The sequence below is a fragment of the Loxodonta africana genome, chromosome 5 (assembly GCF_030014295.1).
Source record: "Loxodonta africana isolate mLoxAfr1 chromosome 5, mLoxAfr1.hap2, whole genome shotgun sequence".
NCBI classification, from domain to species: domain Eukaryota; kingdom Metazoa; phylum Chordata; class Mammalia; order Proboscidea; family Elephantidae; genus Loxodonta; species Loxodonta africana.
Window position 1 is genome coordinate 138,180,458 of NC_087346.1, and position 23,407 is coordinate 138,203,864.

Consider the following 23,407-nt stretch of genomic DNA (forward strand, 5'->3'; position numbering starts at 1 on the left):
GGAGCATATCATTTTTGTAAGTTTTGTGCAATTTTGCCAGGAAAAATCTCATGATTTGAAATTGAAGTTTCCAAGTCTATCTGATTTCTTAATATAAAAACCAACTTCAGTGGTTTTCCATTCTATTTTTTTAAAGCCGCATTGATCCACATACAAATAGATTAAAGGCCATCATTAAATACTTTCGCCGCATTACGTACTCGGACTTCTTAATTACAGATCAGCTGGTAAAAACTGTCGATTACCAAGGCAACTTGAGGTTGTGTGAAGGATCACCTAAACAAATTTCCTTTCCAAAAGCAGAGGTCGCTTCTCCAGGTGATGTTTCCCAGCCATCTTTCCTACGGATGTCCTTCTAGGCCATTGTTTCAGATCCTGACATACCCCTTAGCTGATGTTTAAGGGACTCGCGGTCTAGCTGCATCTTCAGAGTCAACGTGAAGAGACCAAACCGGCTGCCACATCCATGTCCACTCAAAATTATTCAGAAGAGCCCACACACGATACATTTTAAGACTGACTTTATCAAGTTGGATAACTGGAATTTTAAAAGAGAAAAGTTGCAATCTCCAGGAAAGTTTTATAAGAACACAGACAAAATAACTGATGACCCATCTAGCTCTCTTTTTTCTGCTCTGCAGAGGATGACAGTGGGAACAGAAAAAAACCCTCTAGTCCCCTTTTCAAGTTTTGTCCTTTAACCAAGCAGGGATTTCATTCAAGAAATTAAGTTGCATGTAATTTTAGTTATTTGGTTATTCATTCATTTTGATGTTCTTTTATTCACTTGGAGCCTTGGTGGTGCAGCAATTATGCTTCAACCGCTAACCTAAAAGTCAGCAGTTCGAATCCACCAGCCGCCCCTTGGAAACCCTACGAGGCAGTTCTACTCTGTCCGAGAAGGTCGCTATGAGTTGGAATTGACTCTACGGCAATGGGTGTGGGTTTTTTATTCATTTAATCAATATACATTCTTTTCAACACCTACCACTTTCAGACATAGAGAAACATAAACATACACAGAGTTCCTCTGTAGTGCCTAGAAATATATGCAGTAAAGACAGTCGAGCTTCTAAGTCCAGCTCCCCGGTAACCCAAAAAATCCACTGGAGCAGTTGGAATAGGCGATAATAGCATGCCTGAGGAAGCTCCAGCACTTACTTTTTGTCCTTGTCAACAAACCGAGGTGTGTCTTACAATTCTGGTGGGGAGACAAATGTGTTATCATAGTATAACTGTGCTCCACAGGGTTTTCAATGGCTGATTTTTGGAAGAATATCTCCAGGCTTTTCTGCTGAGGCACCTCTGGGTGGACTTAAACCTCCAACCTTTCAAGTAGTAGCCAAGCACGCTAACCATTTGCACCATCGAGAGACTCCGTTCTGGAAATAGAGCCTCCAAAATAAGAAGGGTCAGCACAAGCTCTGGCTATGTCTATATCCTGGATCGAATATGCACAAATGGCTATAGTATCTCTCCACCCCATAACTCAGGGTAATATTTCACCCCTTTAAAGATCAAAGCAATAGACCATCTTCCTCCATAATGCACACGTGCCCAAACACAACATTAAACATGATGTCAAGATTTCGTGGATGTCCCAAAGCCTGTCAATAGACCCCATATTAGGAAGCCCAGATGTGGAGAATTATCTAAATAGTTTTACAACAATTCCTACCCCTTTGTTCTGGGAATTGAGCTGATTATGTATTAATATGTTTAAGTCTGGCAAAACTCTGAAGTTGTATGGATCTTTGCATGCAATATTTTCTTTTTAAAACCAACCCACTTCCATCGAGTTGATTCCAGTTCACAGTGACCCTGTAGGACAAAGTAGAACTGTCCCATAGGGTTTTCAAGGTTATAATCTTTACAGGAAGCAGACTGCCACATTTTCTCCTGCAGTTGATGGGTCTGAACCACTGAGCAGTTGGTGGGTCCAAACTACTGACCTTTCAGTTATCAGCCGAGAACTTTAACCACTGTGCTACCAGGGCTCCTTTAACGTTAGTGTCTCGGAACAGAAATTAAGTAAAAAGGCAGGTTTGTTTAGCAAGATAGATATATTGTTAAATAATTTGGGCAAAACGAATATTTATGTAATATATCGACAGCAAACCTGTTGCTGTCATGTTGATTCCGATTTATAGCAACCACACAGGACAGAGTATAACTGCCCCCACAGGGTTTCCAAGGAACAGCTTGTGGATTCTAACTGCTGGCCTTTTGGTTAGCAGCCAAGCTCTTAACCATTACACCACCAGGCTGCTTATAAAAAAAAAAATATACAATATACCAGATATTAATTGTACTGGGGATTACTTTCAAGCAAAACCAATTTTCTAGTTAATCATTCAGTCAAGCCAGATACACTCCTTGATTTTCTTTGGCGTAAATCTGTAGATCTCTCACAAGGGCTATACTCATAGGTTGCTACACCTGCACATTCACTGGTCTCCAAATCTCAGATTGTTGCTGTTTGTTTAGACTGTGGATGGCCCATAGACAAAGGTTAATTGACGCATAACCCCTCTGCATTTGTGCACAAAGGCGTGCAAAGTGCTTTGTCTAGAAATTGCCTTGTGAATAGCCTCAAGGCAGGAATTAAGTCAAATGGATTGGCTCTTTTAAAATTAAGTATTGGAAAAATAGAAAATATAGCAGTTAAGCATATTTGGCTTTGCAGGAATAAAAACAGTCATTTACTAGATATTACTTCTTCTCCTATCTCTCTCCGTTTTCCATGTTCACCTCCTCCCCTTTCTGTCAACTCTGGGAAATACCAATTTTTAAAAGACTTTTTTTTTTTTTTTTAACAAAACCTAATTCAAGTACTGGATGGCATATCTCTAAGAATCAAGACAGTCAAAGCCAACTACCAGACTAGAAAACAACAGCCTCTTTTCATTGCCTTCTAATGCAATCTAGGGACCTGTGAGAATCTGCATATTTTCCTTCTCATTTGCAGAACAATTGTCCAACAGGAAAGCCTGCCAGGTACAAAGCCAGATGGTGTCTGAAAATACATACAGTCCCACTGATCACTTACAAAAGGATTGATTCACGGGCTCAACCAGGGGCTGAAAATGATGCTGTGCCTGCTAGGAAGGGAACAAAAAGGAAATTGTGACAATTTCATTGTTAACTACCAGGAGTTCCACAGCAGGCACTAAACGGCCCGAGTGACATGGCGGATGTCTCCGCATTTCTCTAACAGGAACTTTCAGGTAGAAAATTACTGAGTTAGGGCTGAGACGCTAGTCTGCTGGAATCCTTACTGTGCCACCACTGGGAAAAATTACACAACTACTCTGGAACCTGTGTGCCTCTCTTGTTCCAAACTCTTCAAGAGCAAAAAGAGACCGTCATCACATCTCTTGCCGCCATGATTTATGAAGTCCCAGAATCTTGGTAGGGGAAAAATACTTCTGTGAATTCACTTTCTTTCTTTAACCACAGTTGGAGGCAAAGGAAACACACAGACCGGAGCTGGGGATGGGTACAAAAGACCAAGAACAAATACAACCCATTGTCATTAATTCGATTCCGACTCATAGCAATGCTATAGGACAGAGTAAAACTGCCCCCATAGAGTTTTCAAGGAGCAGCTGGTGGATTCAAAGTGTCTGCCTTTTTGGTTAGCAGTGGAGCTCTCAACCACTGTGTCACCAGGGCTCACATACATTTAAGCCTACAGCTACTAACTGAAAGGTTGGCGATGCGAACACACCCAGAAGTGCCTTGACAGAAAGTCCTGGCAATGTGTTTCAGAACATCATAGCCGTAAAAACCCTATGGAGCACTGTTCTACTCTGACACATGGAGCAACATACGGGTGGCTATGGGTTGGAATTCACTTAATGGCAATGAACAGCAACTCTAATTACAACCTCTTGTCAGTGTCGGGCTCCACACGCACACACACACACACACACATACGCCTCTTGTTGTTGTTGTTAGCTGCCGTCAAGCCACCCTCAACTCATGGCAGCCCCATACACGATAGAATGAAACTCTACCCTATCCTTTGGACCAGACTATTGTGAGCCACAGGATTTTCTTCCGATGATTTTTGGACATAGACCACCAGGCCTTTCTTCCCAGTCTGTCTTAGTGTGGAAGCTCAGCTGAAACCTGTTCAGCATCACAACAACTATGAAAACCACCACTGACAATAAGTGGTGACTGTGGATGAGGTACATCGGCTGGGAATCAAACCTGGGTCTCTTGCAAAGAAGGCAAGAATTCTACCACTGGGTCACCAATGTCTTCATAGGCCTGTTTTAGAAGCTCATTATTTCGAGGTACTGGGAAAAATTGTTTGAAGTTACTAGTTTACAAAGCACTGTGATCATGTCTGTGTTTGTCACATCACAAAAGCCTCAAATTTGAGAGTGCCTTTTTCCACAGTTTACAAATAAAGATAACCTTTGTTTTAGGGATGGCTTAAGACTTATCAGGCGAAAGATGTGGCAATCTGCTCCCATAAATAGTTCAGCTTTGGAAACCCAGTTCTATTCTGGCGCTATGAGTCAGAATCGCCTCGACAGCAGTGGGTTTTCATTTTAAGACTTATAGAAGATATCCATGAACATGACAAAGCTACCTAACAATCTCACAAACCTCTAATCCACAGACCCTATATGCCCTGTCAACAACCAGTGAAAAGGTTCAGGACAGAGCAAACAGCAGCAGCCGGCCAGGAAAAAAAAAAAAAAAACTGGGAGAGATAAAGCCCCAGGAATGAGTGAGAAAAAAAATATTGGCCTCTGAATTTCTGTATTCAGGTAATGGCAGGCTATACTATTTGGACAAACTTTCCTAATGAAACAAGTAAAATAGCTGGGTAAGGTTTTTAAAAGAAATCCTCAAAGTAATAGAAAGCTGACAGTTTAGTTAGGAATTACCAGGCCAAATCTGAGAACAGAAATTAAAATAGGTAAACACAGCAGCTATTTTTGCCTGAAGGAATTTTCCTTTCTCAGGAAACCTGAACATTTTTCTTTTTTCCAGTGTAAGGGAAGATGTCAAAGCCAAGAGCTGAACCAGGTGGGAAGCCTAATATGAAACCTTCTATGAAGGAAAATAATGTCCTATTATGGATTGAATTGTGACCCCCCCCGCAAATATGTGTTGTAATCCTAACCCCTTTACCTGTGGAGGAATCTCTCGGTGGTATAAAAAGGGTAAAGGCATTCAGCTGTTAACCAAAAGATAGAGGTTTAAAGCCATCAAAACTACTTCAGAAGAAAGGCATGGCAATCTAGTTCCAAAAAATCAGCCATTGAAAACTCTATGGAGCTCATTTCTACTCTGACACACACTGGGTCCCCATGAGTTCGAACCAACTCCACGGCAACTGGTGCATCTATAGATGTAACCTAAATTAATGTAATATAGTCACTATCTATAATGCAATATAATATAATTAATTTATTAGTTGAGGTTATACCAGTGTAAGGTGGGTCCTGATCCTAATCACTTCTAAGTTAGATAAAGAACTGCATAGACACAAGATACCTGCAGACACAAGGGGGAAGACAGACACTGTCTCCAACATAGGCAGATAAATCTATAAGCCCAGGAACTTGAAGATTTGCCAGCTACTAGAAGCTGAAATGAAGGTACAGCCTTCAGTATGGGTTACACCTGAACATAAAGGAAATGAAATCCTCACAAGTGTCAATAAACAACATCATGATAAATGGTGAAGAAACTGAAGTTGTCAAGGATTTCATTCTACTTAAATCAACAGTCAACGCCCATGGAAGCAGCAGTCAAAAAATTAAACAACATATTACATCGGACAAATCTGCTTCAAAAAACCTCTTTAAAATCTTAAAAAGCATAAAAAAACCAAAACAAACCCAGTGCCATCGTAAAAAGCATATATGTCACTTTAATGACCAAGGGGTGCCTGACCCAAGCCATGGTCTTTGTAATCATCTCATGTACCTGCTGGACAATGAAAAAGGAAGAACTGACACCTTTGAATTGTGGTATTGGCAAAGAATATTGAACATACCAACCAATAATGTCAAAGATGAAGAAATCAAAGATTTTTACAAACTTCTGCCATCTGAAATTGATCAAACATGCAATCAAGATGCATTGACAATTACTGATGATTGGAATATGAAAGTTGGAAACAAAGAAAAAGGATCTGTAGTTGGAAAATATGGCCTTGGTGATAGAAACAATGTTAGAAATAACATGATAGAATTTTGCAATATCAAGAGCTTATTCATTGCAAATACTTTTTCCAACAATGTAAACAGTGACCATATAAGTGGACCTCACTGTATGGAAAACACATGTATCAAACTGACTACATTTGTGGAAAAGCTCACTGTTATTAGTCAGAACAAGGCCAGGGCTGACTGTAGAACAGACCAACAATTGCTCATATGCAAATTTAAGTTGAAGCTGAAGAAAATTAAATCCAGAAAAAAAATATGAACTTGAGTATATCCAACCTGAATTTGGAGACCATCTCAAGAATAGATTTGATCATTAAACACTAATGACCAAAGATCAGAGGAGTTGTGGAACGACATCAAACATGAAGAAAGCAAGAAGTCATTAAAAAGACAGGAAAGGAAGAAAAGACCAAAATGGACATCAGAAGAGACTCTGAAACTTGCTCTTGAATTAGAGTAGCTAAAGCAAAAGGAGGAAATAATGAAGTAAAAGAGCTGAACAGAAGATTTCAAAGGGTGGCTCCAGAAGACAAAGTATTATAATGAAATGTGCAAAGGCCTGGAGATAGAAAACCAAAAGGGAAGAACACGCTCAGCATTTCTCAAGATGAAAGAACTAAAGAAAAAACTCAGGCCTCAAGTTGCAATTTTGAAGAATTCTATAGGCAAAATATTGAACAAGCCAGGAAGCAGCAAAAGAAAATGGAAGGAATATGCAGAGCCACTGTCCCAAAAAGAATTGGTTGATGATGAATCATCAACTGATGATCAAGAACTGATCGAGAACTGATGGTATTGAAGGAAAAAGTCCAAGCAGCACTAAAGGCACTGGTGAAAAACAAGACTCAAGGAACTGACAGAATACCAATTGAGATGTTTCAACAAATGGATATAGCATTGGAGGTGCTCACACATCTATGCCAAGAAATTTGTAAGACAGATACCTGGCCAACCAACTGGAAGAGATCCACGTTTGTGCCCATTCCAGAGAAAGGTGATCCAACAGAATGCAGAAGTTATCAAACAATATCATTAATATCACACACAAGTAAATTTTTGCCAAAGATAATTCAGTACATCAACCAGGAAGTGCCAGAGATTCAGAAGAGAATATGGGATATCATTGCGGATGTCAGATGGATCATATGCTGATATGATCCATACCTGTGTTTTATTGATTATGCAAAGGCATTCAACTGTGTGGATCAAAAAAAATTATGGATTACATTACAAAGAGAATTCCAGAATACTTAATTGTGCTCATATGGAACTTGTATATAGACCAAAAGGCAGCCGTTCAAACAGAACAAGGGGATACTATGTGGTTTACAATCAGGAAAGATGTGCATCAGGATTGTATCTTTTCACCATACTTACTCAATCTGTATGCTGAGCAAATAATCTGAGAAGCTGGACTACATGAAGAAGAACACAGCACCAGGATTGGAGGAAGACTCATTAACAGCCTGCAATATGCCGATGACACAACCTTGCTTGCTGAAAGCAAAGAGGACTTGGAGCACGTAATGATGAAAATCAAAGACTACAGCTTTCAGTATGTAGTGCACCTCAACATAACGAAAACAAAAATTCTCACAACTGGACCAATAATCAACATCATGACAAATGGAGAAAAGTTTGAAGTTGTCAAGGATTTCATTTTACTTGGATCCACAATCAACATGGAATCCCATGGAAGCAGCAGACAAATAACCAAGTTATGTATTGCAGTTGGCAAATTTGCTGCAGAAGACCTCTTTAAAGGGTTTGAAATGCAAAGATGTCACTTCGAGGACCAAGGTGTGCCTAACTGAAGCCATGGTATTTGCAATCATCTCATATGCATGTGAAAGCTGGACAGTGAATAAGAAAGACCAAAGAAGAATTGATGCCTTTGAATTACGGTGTTGGCAAAGAATAATGGGTATATCACGGACTGCCAGAATGAATAAGTCTGTCTTGGAAAAGGTACAACAGAGTGTTCTTTGGAAGCAAGGATATTGAAACTTCATCTCATGCATGTACTTTGGACATATTATCAGGAGGGACCAGTCCTTGGAGAAGGACATCATGTTTGATAAGGCAGAGGGTCAGCAAAAAAGAGGAGGACCCTCAATGAGATGGATTGACACTGTAGCTGCAAGAATTGGCTCAAACACAACCATGATTGTAAGGATGTTACAGGGCTGGGCAGTGGTTTGTTCTGGTGTAAACAGGGTCACTATGAGTAGGAACCAACTTGACCACATCTAACAACAATAAGAATGTCTCTAAGCCATTTCCTGAGTTCTTGCCTCCCTAAAACTTGAGTAGCAGACCTGAGAGGCTTAAAGCACTTAGTTTCAGGTGTTCAAACCAGGCTTCACACTGGATCATTTTGGTTCAACCCCCTGCTAAGAATTTGTTTTTTCCACCCCAGATATACTGGATCAGAATCTACATTTTAACAAGATTCCCAGAAGAATCACCTGGAGATCTTGTTAAAATGTAGATCCTGATTCAGTATACCTGGGATGGAAAGACAAATTCTCAGCAGGGGGTCCTACTGAAAAGAGCCATTTTGAAGGCCTGGTCCAAACTCTCAAACCTGTGTGGAGTTAGTTGAGTAGATGCATACTAGGGTTTAGCTACCGACCAGCAGCCCATCTCCAGTATGGAAAAACCATGAAGACTGCATCTGAGTAAAATCCTCAGTTCATAAGCGACTAAGTCAATGTCAGGACATACTCGAAAGACAAGATGCAGACCAACCACAGTTGCAAAGCCTTTGAAATAAAGTAGGAGCAGATCTGAGTCAATGAAAATGGGTATGGTAGTTTTACGTGTCAACTTGGCTAGGCTATAAAAAAAATAGTTCCCAGTTATTCAAACAAACTACTAGTCTAGGTGTTGCTATGAAGGTATTTTGTACATGTGGTTAACATCCATAATCAGTCGACTTTAAGGAAAAAAGATGATCCTCAATAATGTGGGTGGGCCTCATCCAATCAATTGAAGGTGGTAAGAGCGAAACTGAAGTTTTCCTGAGAAAGAAGAAATTCTACCTATGGATGGCAACATCAGCACCTGCAGAGAGCTTGCCAATTCTGAAGACCTGGACAGTGGATTTCAGACTTTCCCAGCCACACCTAACACACACACATGCATTCATTCACTTAAAAAAAAAAAAAAATAGTTGTTAGCTGCTGTCAAATTGGCCCCTGACTCATGATGACCCCATGCACAGTGGAATGAAAAGCTGCAGTGTCCTACCATCCTCATGATTGGTTGCAGATCTGACCTTTGTGATTCATGGGATTTTCATTGGCTGATTTTTAAAAGTAGATTATCAGGCCTCCCTTTCTAGTCCGTTTTCCTCAGGATGCTCTGCTGAAACCTATTTGGCATCCTAGCAACCCACAAGCCTCCAGTGACAGACAAGTGGTGGCTGAGTATGAAGTTCGTTAGCTGGGATTCGAAACCAGGTATCCTGCAAGGAAGGTGAGAATTCAACCACTAACCCATCACTACCTTTATACACACACACACACACACACACACACACACATTTGTTGTTGTGTGGCTGCCGAGTTAATTCCGACTCATAGGGACCATATAGGACAGGGTAGAACTGCCTCATAGGATTTCCTAGGCTGTAGCAGATCACTGGAACTTTTCCACCATGGAGCAGCTGGTGGGTTCAAACCAGGGCTTCAAATCAGTTCTTCCCACTTCAATCATGGCTGAGGAAGGGAAACTGGAATAGACCCGAGTTTTTAAAATTTGGGTGAACCAGAATGATAACTGGAACGGAAAAAATTACAGGTCAAAGCCCTGCTAGAAGCCTAATCTCTTTCTTAGAAAACAATGGCAGTGCACCCGTTGCATAGCAACCAAATCTCTTCCCTGTCGGATTTTGAGCAGAGTTGGAAAGAGCAGTGCCCGGCTCAAAGCTGGCAGCTGACCATGCTGTTTTGAATGTGTATCACTCTCCACAGTCCTGCTAATAATCTAGTCTTGTCCAGGCTCCTGAAAGGGCTCACTGTGCATCTTCCAAGTCTCCCATTCCAGGGCTTCAACCCATAATTTTTCCCATTCCATTTACATTCTGGATCACCCAATTTGTAAAATTTGGATCTTTTTTGGTTTTGCTTCATAAGCCATGACTCAACTAATTTCGAACCAGGTCAAAGCACTGGTTCAAACCGCTGAACTTTTGGTTAGCAGCCAGGGCAGTATGTATACATATATGTATAAACCAGACCCAGTGCCGTCGAGTCGAATCTGACTCGTAGTGACCCTATAGGACAGCGTAGAACTGCCCCGTAGAGTTTCCAAGGAGCGCCTGGTGGATTTGAACTGCTGACTCTTTGGTTCGCAGCTGTAGCATATACATATATATAAATACATATATATACACACAAATATATACATATTATATATATAATATATAATATTTATATAATATATATTACATTATATTATATTATAATTAATATGTATTTTATATACATATATGTTATAGATACACACAACCTATATATACATCCTCCAGGGCTCCTTACAAATACCAAACCTGTAGCTGTCAAGTTGATTTTGACTCATAGCAACCCTATAGACAGAGTAGAAATGCCCCACAGGGTTTCTCAGGAGCTGCTGGTGGATTCAAACTGCTGACATTTTGGTTAAGCAGCTATAGCTCTTAACCACTCAAAACCACAAAGAGATTCTACCTCACCCTTATTAGAATGGCTATGATCAAAAAATATGAAAAATAATAAGTGTTGGTGAGGCTGTGAAGAAATTGGAACCCTCATTAATTACTGGTGTTAAAGCAAAATGGCATAGCTGCTGTGGAAAACGGTTTGGAGTTTCCTCAAAAAGTTAAACACAGATTCTCCATGTAATGTAGTAACCCCAAATCCAGGTATACAACCGAAAGAACTGAAAGCAGGAATGCAAACGGACACTCGTACAACAGTGTTCTGTTGTACACACTAGCCAAAAGGTGGAGACAGCCTAAAAGTCCATCAACAGAGGAATGATAAACAAAATGTGGTGTATATATATATATATATATATATATACACACACAATGGAATACTACTCAACCAGAAAGAGAAATGAAGCCTTGATGCATGCTAAACTTGGATGAACCTTGAAAACATTATTCTGAATGAAATAAATAAATCCCAAAAGGGCAAATATTGTATAATCCCACTTACAGAAATAAGCAAATACATGAAGACCAAAGTTTATTAGTTGTTACCAGGGTGGGGAGTCCCTGGGTGGTACAAATGGTTATGCACTCGACTACTAACCAAAATTTGGCTGTTCAAACCCACCCAACAGGGTCACAGGAGAAAGGCCTGTCAAGAGACTTCTGAAAGGCCACAGCCTTGAAAACCCTATGGGGGTCAATATAAGTCAAAATTGACTGAAGGTAACTGGTTTGATCTGGCTTTTCAACAAGGGTGAGAGGCAGAGGGGAAAAGAGAGTCATTGCTTAGGGGGTACTGAGTTACTGTTAATGTTGTTATTGGCTGTTAGGTGCCATCCAGTCGGTTCTGACACATAGCAACCCTAAAGGACAGAGTAGAACTGCCCCATAAGGTTTCCAAGGAGCAGAAGATAGATTTGAAATGCCGACCTTTTGGTTAGTAGCCGAGCTCTTAACCACTGTGCCACTAGGGCTCCAAAAAATATGGAATGCTTCACGAATTTGTAGAGCACATATACTAAAATTGGAATGATACAGAGATTAGCATGGCTCTGAGCAAAGATGACAAGTTCGGTTAATGGTGTTGGAATAACCTGGAAATGGATTAGTGGCCATAGTTGTGCAACATGATGAACGTAATCAATGTCACTGAACCGTGCATGTAAAAACTATTGAATTGGCAAATGCTTTGTTATATACATATTTTTTACCACGATAAAACAGTTTTTAAAAAAGGCATTCCACTTGGGAGATAGTTTTAGCTGGTTAACAGTTTCTGCAAAGGAATTAGCACAGCAGCTGTTTTCTGCTTTCTTTGGAAAAATAAATAAAATAAAACAAGAACAGGAAGATCTAAACATAGAAAATGCACAATAAGGCCACCAACTCCAGGTGAGTATCATTGGCTGGACAGCAACTGTGAATAGCCCAGATAATCCCAGCCTGGGAGGCCCTGCCTGCAGATGGGTCCTCCTGGTAGCAAAAACTATGATTGTCTGAAAAGGGAGTCTTTGAAAACCAAAGAATGATCTTTAAATACTTTACAGGAAAAAGGCCAATTAACCAGAAACAAGTTGCACAGATTTCTTATTAGCTGTACTATTCCTACTACTTAGATGAGACTTTGGGGGCGGGGGGGAGGGGGAAGCTACATATAATAAGCAGTAGAAAAAGATCATATAAAAATATCAGAGTTGTAAAGCAGATCTGAAGATAGGTACACATTCAGCGTCATCTTCTATAATTTCTTCATTGAAATTATTTTTGCTGTGACTTTTGCAGTTGTCAAGTTCTTATGGGAACCAACGTTCTTCTCAGCAAGTGAAGTTCTCTTCCGCCAGAAAAGCACGTTTCCTTTCCTTCTTTCCTTCCTTTTGTTCTCTCTGGGACTTACTTGCCCCTTCTGTAAAATGGGGGTATCTTAGCTTCCAAGACCTGCTGTAAAAGAAAATACTACAAGTGGGTGGCTTTAAAGAACAGACATTTATTTTCTCACAGTTCAGGAAGCTAGAGGTCGGAATTCAGGGTGTTGGCTCTAGGGGAAAGCTCTCTGTTATCTCTGGGGGGAAGATCCTTGTCTCCCAACTTCTGTTGGCCCGGTGTTGGTGGGTTCCTTGACAATCTTCGTGTGGGGTCTATCTGCCCCCTCTTTTGTGTTTGTCCTTTTTATAACTCAGAAGCGATGAGATTTAGGGCATGCCCTACACTGATATGGCCTCATTACCATAGCAAAGAAAAGTCTATTCCCAATTGGGATTCCACTCACAGGTACAGGGATTATGACCCCCACACGTATTTTGGAGGGATACAATTCAATTCATAATGGGGTAATCTTCATAGGATTGAGGTGAACATTAAGTAAATTAATATATATAAAGCTCTATGAATAAATAATGTTTTGTTGTTGTGTGCCATTGGGTCGATTTGAACTCATAGCAACCCTATAGGACAGAGTAGAACTGCCCCAGTAGGGTTTCCTGGGCTGTCTTCTTGAGTAGGTTGCCAGGTCTGTCTCCCTCAAAGCCGCAGGGTGGGTTCCAACTGCCAACCTATTGTTTAGCAGCCAAGCCCTTAACCATTGCACCACCAGGGCTCCTTTGAATAATGTCTCGTAAATAGTAAAGCACTCAATACACACTACTTGTTATCGTTGTTGTTGCTGCTGCTGCGGCTGTTGTTTTGCTCTCTGAGTCTGGAGGGGTAATGAGTGAAACCTGTTTTCTCTCTTCCTCCCATCTGGCTTCTGACAGTTTTCAGAGGGTGTAGAGTCAGCACTAAAGCCTCAATGCTGAGAACCAGAGAAATCAGGGCATCGAGGGAACGTGCAGCATCTGGGGCAGGGTTGGTGCATGGTGGGAATGGGGTTATCTGTGGGTCATGAAACGTAATCATTAAAGACAAGGAGCTTAGGGCGAGGCTGCCAGGAACACCATGCTGCAGAAGCTCGTCTGCCTCATTCAGTATGACCAGGGAAGCAGGAATGGCCCTTCCTATAGTTTATGGGATCCAACAGCATTCACTCTACATTTATTAAATAAATACATATCGTGCTAGGACTTGGGGATATAACGCTGAGCAAAATAAACAGCCCAGTTCATAGCACTGACAGTCTATGTGGAAGACATATCTTAATCGTGTTATCACCCTGTGAGCATATACTACCAGTTCGTGCAAAGCATTATGAAAGAATAAGTGGATACCATGAGAAAGAACAGCAGATTACCCACTGCCATTGAGTCGATTCCCACTCAGAGCAAGTCCATGTGTGTCAGAGTAGAACTGCACTCCAATGGTTAAGCAATTGGCTGCTAACTGAAAATGTGGTGGTTCAAACTCACCAGACGCTCCAGAGGGACAAAAGACCTGGCGATCTGCTCCTGGAAAGATTACAGCCTAGGAAACCCTGTGGGGCAATTCTAATCTATCCTACAGGATCACTATGAGTTGGAATTGACTGAACAACACACAACAACACAACAAACCTTATGGAATTAGTTTGCCAGGTCTTTCTTCTGTGGCACTGCTGGGTGGATTGGAACCACCAACCATTCAGTTCGTAGTTGAGTGCAAACCTTTTGTACCACCCAGGACCTGAACAGCAGATTAGCTAACATTATCATTTACATACCACTTCAATAGTTTTATGTATGCATTAATTCATTTAATCTTTACAATAAAACTACAAGATAGATACTATCATCATCCCCATTTTACAGATACACAGAAATAGGTGAGGTAACCTTCTCAAAATTCAGATATCAAGTAAATGGTAGAGTTGAGACTGGAACCCAGACAGGGTAAAAACAGAGCTGCATGCCAATCCATTACACTGAGTCTTGATAGCAAGCTATAGCGGGAGACCTGTCTTAGTTAGCAAGGGTCAGAGGACAGGGCTAATGGAGCAGCTTCTTGGATTGAACTAGAGCTGAGAGCCAAAGGATGAGTTAAGAGATACCTAGCACTATCAGCCAGCATTTTTTCTGGGATGTAAGTAACAGAAGTTGACCTTGGCTAATGAAGCATAAAAGAGATGAGGCTGGAGAACTAGGATCCCTACTAAGCTTTCTGAGCCGTTCCCCCAGGCACCCCACAGAACTGGCTAGCTAAGAAACTGCCTCAACAGCTAACGACCCAGTGAGCACTAGACCCTACAGTTTGAGTTGCTGCCCAAACCCAATTTTCCTGCCACCACAGCAGCGACTAGCATCTTGGCTACTTCTGCACCAGAAACTGGACCTTACTGCCACTGTCACTCCCAAAATCGGTATGCCTTGGCTGTCATCTTCACCAGTACAACAGGTTCTTATTCCTTGAGATGTTTGCTTTCTCATTAGATTCTCAAGCAGATGAATTAGATTTGTGGAAACTAGATTGCGTGCCTGTGTCCTAACTCCAAAGAAGTCTCCAAAGATAATCTCATTCTCTACCTCGGCTAAACACAACTCTATAATCCCTCCAGTGTAGCCAGGGTGCTCAACAAGTTCTACCAATTGCCATCAAGTCAATTGTGACTCAGAACAAGCCTACTGGCAAAGTAGAACTGCCCCATAGTGTTTTCTAGGCCATAGGTTTTTAGGGAGCAGATCTCCAGGTCTTTTCTCCCATGGAGCAACTGGTGGGTTCAAACTACCGACCTTTGGGTTAGTGGCTGAGCACTTAACCACTGCACCATCAGGGCTCTTTTCAACAAGTGCTAGGGACCCAGAAAACATGACAGATGTTCACTGGATGAAAAAGGACAAAAGAATCCAAGGAACCAGAATAGCATGTCCGAAAGCCCAGATGTGGGAAAGTTCACTGCATATTTAAGGAATTTAAAGAAGACAGTTCTACTGGATCATAAAAAATTATGGGAAGAGAGCCACAAGGCAGTGGTTAAGACATGAGTTCCTTGTAAAAATGTAAGGATTTTGATCTCTCTTCTAATAACAACAAAAAGCCATTGAAGGATTTTAAGCAGGGGAGCAACTTTTGCTAATTTGCTTTTTTAAAAGATTACTGTGACCTCTGTGGGGAACAGACTGGAGTGAAGCAAGAATGGAAGCTGACAGAACATTTAGGAGTCATTGCAGGAAAGCTTGAGGGACAGGATGGGAGCTTGGTCCGGAAAGGCATAAGTGCCAATGAAGAGAAGCAGATGGATTCAACAGATATTTAAATAAAATCAACAGTACTTAACAATTGATTTAGATATGAATGGTGAAGGAGATAAGAATAAAAACTTAGCACAGTTTAATGGATAATATTGCTGATTCTTGAGATAGGGAATACTGGGCACAGACAAGTTTTGAAGGAGTGGGAGGGAAGATAAAGAAACAAGCTTTGGTTATGATGAGTTTAAGGTACCTTTTTTGACCTTCACCTGGAGAGTTGAACAGTGGACTGGAGAATGAGAAAAAGAGCTCAAAGAGGAGTCTGAGAAGAAGATGTCAATTTTGAGTCCTCATGTAGAGATGGGAACTGAAATTGTGGCTGTTGAATAGAATTTGGAGATTAAAAAAAAAAAAAAAACAAGACTGTGGTGCAAGGTTTGAGGCATCTCAACATTTAAAGATAAACTGGAAAGGGAGCCTAAGAAGGAGGCCAGAAATGCCCCATAACCTTGACTCAATAGAACCACAGGTGATGCTTCTCATGAATATGATTTGATCACAGCCACACAGATAACAGGAACAAATTTGGGAATGAAGCCTTAAGACTGTCTGACTAAAAAGCTCATGATCTTTCCATCAGAACAACATGGAAAGGTTGCAGATGTAAAACACAAAGACCATGGATGGCATACAAGAGTTGAAGCCACTAGGGAAGCACATTGCCAAACCTGATGAAAAGCACAAAGTGACTGGAGATGGGTGAGACACCTATAACAACAGGCACCTAAGAGCAAAAACTGGGACTTGTAGGGGAAAAGCTCAAGGCTTCTCTACTCCTTCCATTATCCCCTTACATCTCTCCAGCAAAAATTCGATATCCAAACCAAGAAGCTTGCTCCTTGGTTAGCACTCAATTTAGAGGACAGTAATTAGGCCAAGTTTTCTTGGAGCACTATTTTTGAAGAACATTGAGTCACAAAGTTATGACCTTACATGGGTAGGGTCCTCTCGCACCCCAGAAGTCAAAATGGTCAGGTGGCACAGGTTCTCTTCCCTTGGAGCATACGTGGCCAAATCTCATACTTTGCTCTTTTTCCTCCTTGACAACAGTCTTTCCTTACTAGGCCCAGGTCAGACAGAGGCTTTCAGGAGGAAAGGGGGCAGGAAGAGAAGGTGTGAGGTGATGGGGGTGGCAAATTCACTATCTCCTATTTGTCACTCTGATTTCATTTCCTAGGGTGTGATCTGTTGTGGTTTTCATTTCACTAGAAGGGTAAGTTCATAGATCCTAAAATGAATTCAGGGGAAATTATAGGTTTTTCAGCCTATTTCCTTTTGAGCTCTACACTAATTCTAGCCTGCTTCTAACCCAGGCAAAAAGATATGCTATGTGGTTTGGACTAGCTCACTAGATTTCTGATGGGAATTTGGGAAACAGACCAAACTAATAATAAAGTTTTACTTTGCTTTCCTTGCTTTGCGTTCCCTACCGTATATATCTCCCTGGGGAGATATATATCTCAGCCAAGGCAAAATTTGAGTCATGGGTCCTTTGGTCAAATACTATATGCTGTTGAGTTGGTGTGCATTTGCAGCAACTCCATGTACAAGAGAAAAAAACTGTTGGCTTGTCCTGCATGATCTTCTCGATCATTGGTATGTTCAAATCCCTTGTTGTGGCCACTGTGTATTTTGGGTGCCTTCCAACTTATGCGACTCATCTTTTAGTACTATATCAGAATATTCTGTTGTGATCCACTGGATTTTCATTGGCTAATTTTTGAAAGTAGATCACCAGGCCTTTCTTCCTGGCCTATTTAATCTGGAAACTCTGCTGAAACCTGTTCACCAAAGGTGATCCTGCCAGTATTTGAAATAACAGTGGCATAGTTCCAGAATCATAGCAACTCACAGGCCACCACAGTATGATAAACTGAGAACTGCGTGATGGCACATGCTGTATGACGGCTCCAAATTTTTATCTCCAGCTCTGACATCTTCCTCACCTACAGAATCTACAGACAATTGCCTACTTGTCTTCTCTTGTTGGTCTAAATGACAGTTAAAATTTAACATGTATAAAATAGAACTCTTAATTTTTAGCCCACCTTTCCAGCCTTCGCCCACTCTAGTTTTTCTAATCCTAATAGATAACACCATCATCCACCCAATTCTTCACAATAAAAACCTAAAAGTCATGCCTGGTTTTTTCTTTTCCATATTTTCTTCCATTTTCAGTCTGTTGCTGGCTCTACCTCCATCCCCTTCCTTCCGTCCTTCTAGACCTACTGCTCTCTCTGTCAGAACTCTTAGACACAATATAGCTAGAATCTGTAAATCTTTCAAAAGTTAATTCAGCTTATCTCCTTCCCCTGTTTAACTCCCCTGCTCAATGGTTTCTGATTTCATTTAGTGTAAAATTTAAAATCCTTTATCATGATAGGGCCCCTGCCTAGCTATCCTACATCTTATCCTTCCTTTCCTCCACTCACCTGGCTGCAGCCACACTGGGCTTCTTTTGTTCTTGGAGAATGCTGAGATCTTGTCCATCCTATGGCCTTTACATTAGCTATTCCTTCTGCCTGGGTCACTTCTCTAGGCTTTCACCGTGTGTTTCTTGACATTCAGGTCTCAGTTTAAATTCATCTCAAGATATTGATCCTTATGGATATAGAAATAGCCCACCTGTAAATTTTTTTTTTTTCTACCAACTCAGGCTACGTAAGAAGGCCAACCAAAGAAAATAGCTGCTGCCCTCAATATCAGTATAACCAAAACCAAACCCGTTCCCATGGAGTCGATTCCGACTCATAGCAACCCTATAGGACTGTCCCATAGGATTTCCAAGGTGTGGCTAGCGGATTCAAACTGCTGACCTTGTGGTTAGTGGCCAAGCTCTTAACCTCTCTGCCATCAAGGACCGGAATATCAGTATACCGTACCGTACCTATTGCCGTCAAGTCGATTTCGACTCATAGCGATCCTAAAGGACAGTGTAGAACTGCCCCATAGAGTTTCCAAGGAGCGCCTGGTGGATTCGAACTGCTGACCTTTTGGTTAGCAGCCGTAGCACTCAACCACTACGCCACTAGGGTTTCCGAATATCAGTATAAAAGAGTATAGAGTCATGTATTTCTATACCTACATGAAAGGCTAGGTTCTAGGATCTATGACTCTAGAAATGGAAACACGGACACCATGGATGAGTAAATGAATGGGTGGGGGCAAAAAAATGTATAATTTTACTTCTAAAACTGATTTAGGTCTTGAGAATTGTAATTTGTTAAACTGTGGACTCACATTCATACTTCCTTTTTAACTTCTTTCTTTCATTCCTTCCTTAAATTCACAAATACTTTACTGAGCATTTACTTTATACAAGTTATGGTTTTAATCATAATGATTCCCATACTGGGAAGAAAGATATTCTGACATAAACTTTGCCTTCAAGCTTTAATCAGTCAAGTAGCGTAACATACATAGGAAATATAATTAACTATTTGTTCCATGTCTGTCTTCTACTCTGGACTCTAAGCTCCATGAAGGTGGGAAGCATGTGGATCTTACATTTCCAAGGCTTAACACAGTGCATGGTATAGGATAGCTGCTTAATGGATATTGGTTAAATGAACAACTAGGCACCAATAGATACAATAGTCAACATGTCATCAGCAGTATAAGAATAGAGAAAAGGCAGAAGGCAAGATTATTTTCTTGACCAAGATGACAAAATTCAACTTCAAGTTTACTTTCTCCAAATAAACAGAAAGAAAGTTTAGACTCAATACTCTCCCAATCTGATCAATTCACTGTTCATTTTCTATGCTAGGAAACTGAATGTCTTTTTGTGATCAATTTACCTTATTTTTTCATGGCTCCAGGACCAATCTCTTCTTAATTATTGCAATCCCTATACATTTTATACATATACATGTTGAATAAATTATATTAAACCACTGCTATGGAGTCGATTCTGACTCATAGAGACCATATTGGACAGCACAGAACTGCCCCATAGGATTTCCAAGGCTGTGAATCTTTTACAGAAGCAGACTGCCACATCTTTCCCCTGCAGAGCAGCTGGTTGGTTCAAACTGCAGACTTTTCGGTTAGTAGCCAAGCACTTTAATCGTTGCGCCACCAGGGCTCCTAAGTTATATCACATGCACCTTAAAAAGCCACTCTCAGAAGTGTCAACATCACCTTCGGTTAACAACAAAGGGAGAGAAAGCAAGTATTATCTTTATGCTTACCACATTACGACTGTAAAAAACATTTCAAATGCAATGTACAGGGGCACTGTGATTGCCTAGGGTCAAGAAATATGCAAAAGTGAGTAACAGAGAGTTAAGAAGAAAAAAGACAATGACGCCTCTTTAAAATGCTACCAAGTAAATTTCATATTGCTGGCATTGAGGCCAAGTCCAGGTGGGCACCCCTCACCCAGACTGCCTGTCCTGGCCTCATGTACAAGTCTCGCTAGTCTGCTTTTTAAGGACAAGGAAGGACATTGCTTGGCGATGTGGCCACAAGCTGTTCAGGGAAGAGACTTTGCTCAGCACATTTCAGCTACTGAGCAAGGCTGGGCTCATTTCAGAGACCCACATAAAATAAATAATCATGCAAAAGCAGATTTACTCTGATAGGGCTCTGACAGCTGCTTCTAGAGGTGGGTCCTTGCAAGCCCATCTTTCAACAATGAACTGACCCAAAGATCCCAGAAAGCTCCAGACAGGACCATATGGCCTGGAATGGAAACATATTTCAAACTCTGTTTATTATGCATCTCTTTCAAGGGTTCACTACTCTGTGATGAAGCATTGCACCTGCAAGCCTTTATTAAGCTTCCCAAGCAAGTACAATTAGAAAATTGCAGGCACCTGAAGAACTTGTCTTATACTTAGCCATGCACTCCCCACCAATGACTGGTCTCATTCTTTTTAATTATTTAGGGTTGCAGTACTTTGTAAGCTGTGATCAATATTTATTCCAAAAATAACACTCCTTAGAGACCTCAGAGTGAGGGCCAGGAAATCTCTCTCCTCCTCAACTTTGGGGACTCCAGTATCATCATACACAGAATCTTCCAGTCCATCTGAAAAGAAAGGAGTTTGATCAAGAAGTCCTGCAAAGGCAGGAGAGCATTTGAAGTGAGTTTAGACTGGAATTCATTCATCAGCAATAGCAGGGACTGAAGGAGGAGGGGGAAGCAGTGACTGATCAGCTTTCCTTCACAAGTGAGCCTTATGACTCCACACCTGGTCCAAATATCTGAGAAGCTCAGTTTGTTCATTCTTCATGCAATAAATATCCACAGAGCAGCTACTACGTGCCAGACTCTAGGCTAGCTGTGGTAATTCAAACAAAGATAACACATAGTTTCTGCCCTCAGGAGTTGATAGTCTCATAGGGAAGACAGACCCAAAAGAAACTGTGTTTTGAGGATGCAGAGGGATAAGGATGATAGAAGACAATGTAGAAACAAAAGAGAGGATGACTAGCTCTCCTGGTACATTCAGGGACAGCTTTCCAGAAAAACATACTGTGATAGTTAAGATTGTGTGTCAACTTGGCTGGACCATGATTCTCAGTGTTTATATGTGATAACCCCCATGATGAGATCCACTATGAGTTGCCAGTCACTTGAAAGAGAGTTTCCTTGGACATGTTTCCTACATCCGAATACAAGTTGATGTTCTGGCTTTTGCTTGCTCTGGATCTAACAGCTGCCTTCGGTTTGTCTGGCCTCCAGTTCATGGGACTTGAGCTAGCAGCTTATCTGCCAGTCTTGGGATTCGTGGCTCTTCACAGCCTGTGAGCAGAAGCCCTGCTCTCCAACTTGCTGATCTGGGTTAGCCAGCCCCTGCAGCTATGTGAATCAGGAGAAACCTTGCATTCTTGCCTGCCAGTTTTGGGATTCATCAGTCTTCACAGCCTGTAATAAGAGCCCTGCTCTCCAACCTGCCAATCTTGAGTTCACCTGCCCCTGCAGCTATGAGAATCAGGAGAAGCCTCTATCCTGATCCTTGGACTTGGGACATTCGAGCCTCTACAACCATGTGAGCCAGTTGCTTGATACAAATCTCTCTCTACATATATTTATAGGATTTACTGGTTTGCTTCTTAGAGACCCGAGCCTAAGACAAATACATTTGAACCAAAACTTGAAAGATAAACAAGAGGTCACTGGCTATTCACAAATTGGAAGGTAGGAGCCATATTGGTGTTGGAACTGTGTTCATGTGTCAATTTCAGTGGACTCACCCAAGGCCAAGAGCAGTGTGACAGAGTTGGGAAACATAACAGTCTGAGTTTGAAGCCCTGAGTCCTAGTCCCACATCTGCCTCTAACTTAGTCATAAACAAGATACGTGTGTCTGAGATTGCTTATATGACGGGTGGTCTTTACAAATCTGCTGGCAGTAGAATCTCTCTAAGGTTCTTCCTAAAGTAAGAGTCTATGTGAAGTGGGGGATGCTTTTTCCAAACCACCTGCAAACAGTGCACAGTAGTACATCTTAAGATTTTAGGAATGGATTTTATATAAGGCAGTTTAGCTTATTCATTATGCAGAATGACAGAGTGGCTGAGTCTTGCCTGCTAAAAGTTCTTTATTCCTCTGGAACACATGATCCAGTATCAAAAGAGCCTTTGGGGCAAGGTCATGGTAGCTCCATAGAAACAGCCACATTTCCTGAGGGACTGAATTGCTGGGCTGAGGGCTGTGGGGACTATGGTTTCAGGGAACATCTAGCTCAATTGACATAACATAGTTTATAAAGAAAATGTTCTACATTCTACTTTGGTGGGTAGCGTCTGGGGTCTTAAAAGCCTGTGAGCAGCTATCTAGGATACTCTACTGGTCTCACCCTTCGGGAGCAAGGAAGAATGAAGAAAACTAAAGACACAAGGGAAAGATTAGTCCAAAGGACTAATGGACCACATCTACCATGGCCTCTACCAGACAGAGTCCAGTATACCTAGATGGTGCCCAGCTACCACCAATGACAGCTCTGACAGGTACCACAATAGAGGCTCCCACACAGAGCTGGAGAAAAATATAAAACAAAATTCTAACTGAAAAAGAAATACCAGACTTGCTTGCCTGACAGAGACTGGAGAAACCCTAAGAGTATGGCCCTCAGACACCCTTTCAGCTCAGTAATGTGGTCACTCCTGAGATTCACCCTTCAGTTAAAGATTGAACAGGCTGATGGAACAAAACAAGACTAAAGGGACATACCAGCCCTGGGGCAGAGACTAGGAGGCAGGAAGGAACGAGAAAGCTGGTAATAGGAAAACTAGAGTTGAGAAGGGAGAGTATTGACATGTTGTGGGGTTGTTAACCAATGTCATAGAACAAATTGTATACTGTTTGATGGAAACTAGTTCTGTAAACCTTCATCTGAAGCACAA

General features: G+C 41.3%; 1 pseudogene; it reads right to left on the reverse strand.

Annotated features, from left to right (window-relative positions):
• Positions 1-341: 341 nt before the first annotated feature.
• The window catches only part of LOC100664259 (cytosolic beta-glucosidase-like), a 139,370-nt pseudogene continuing 116,304 nt past the window's right edge, over positions 342-23,407 (reverse strand).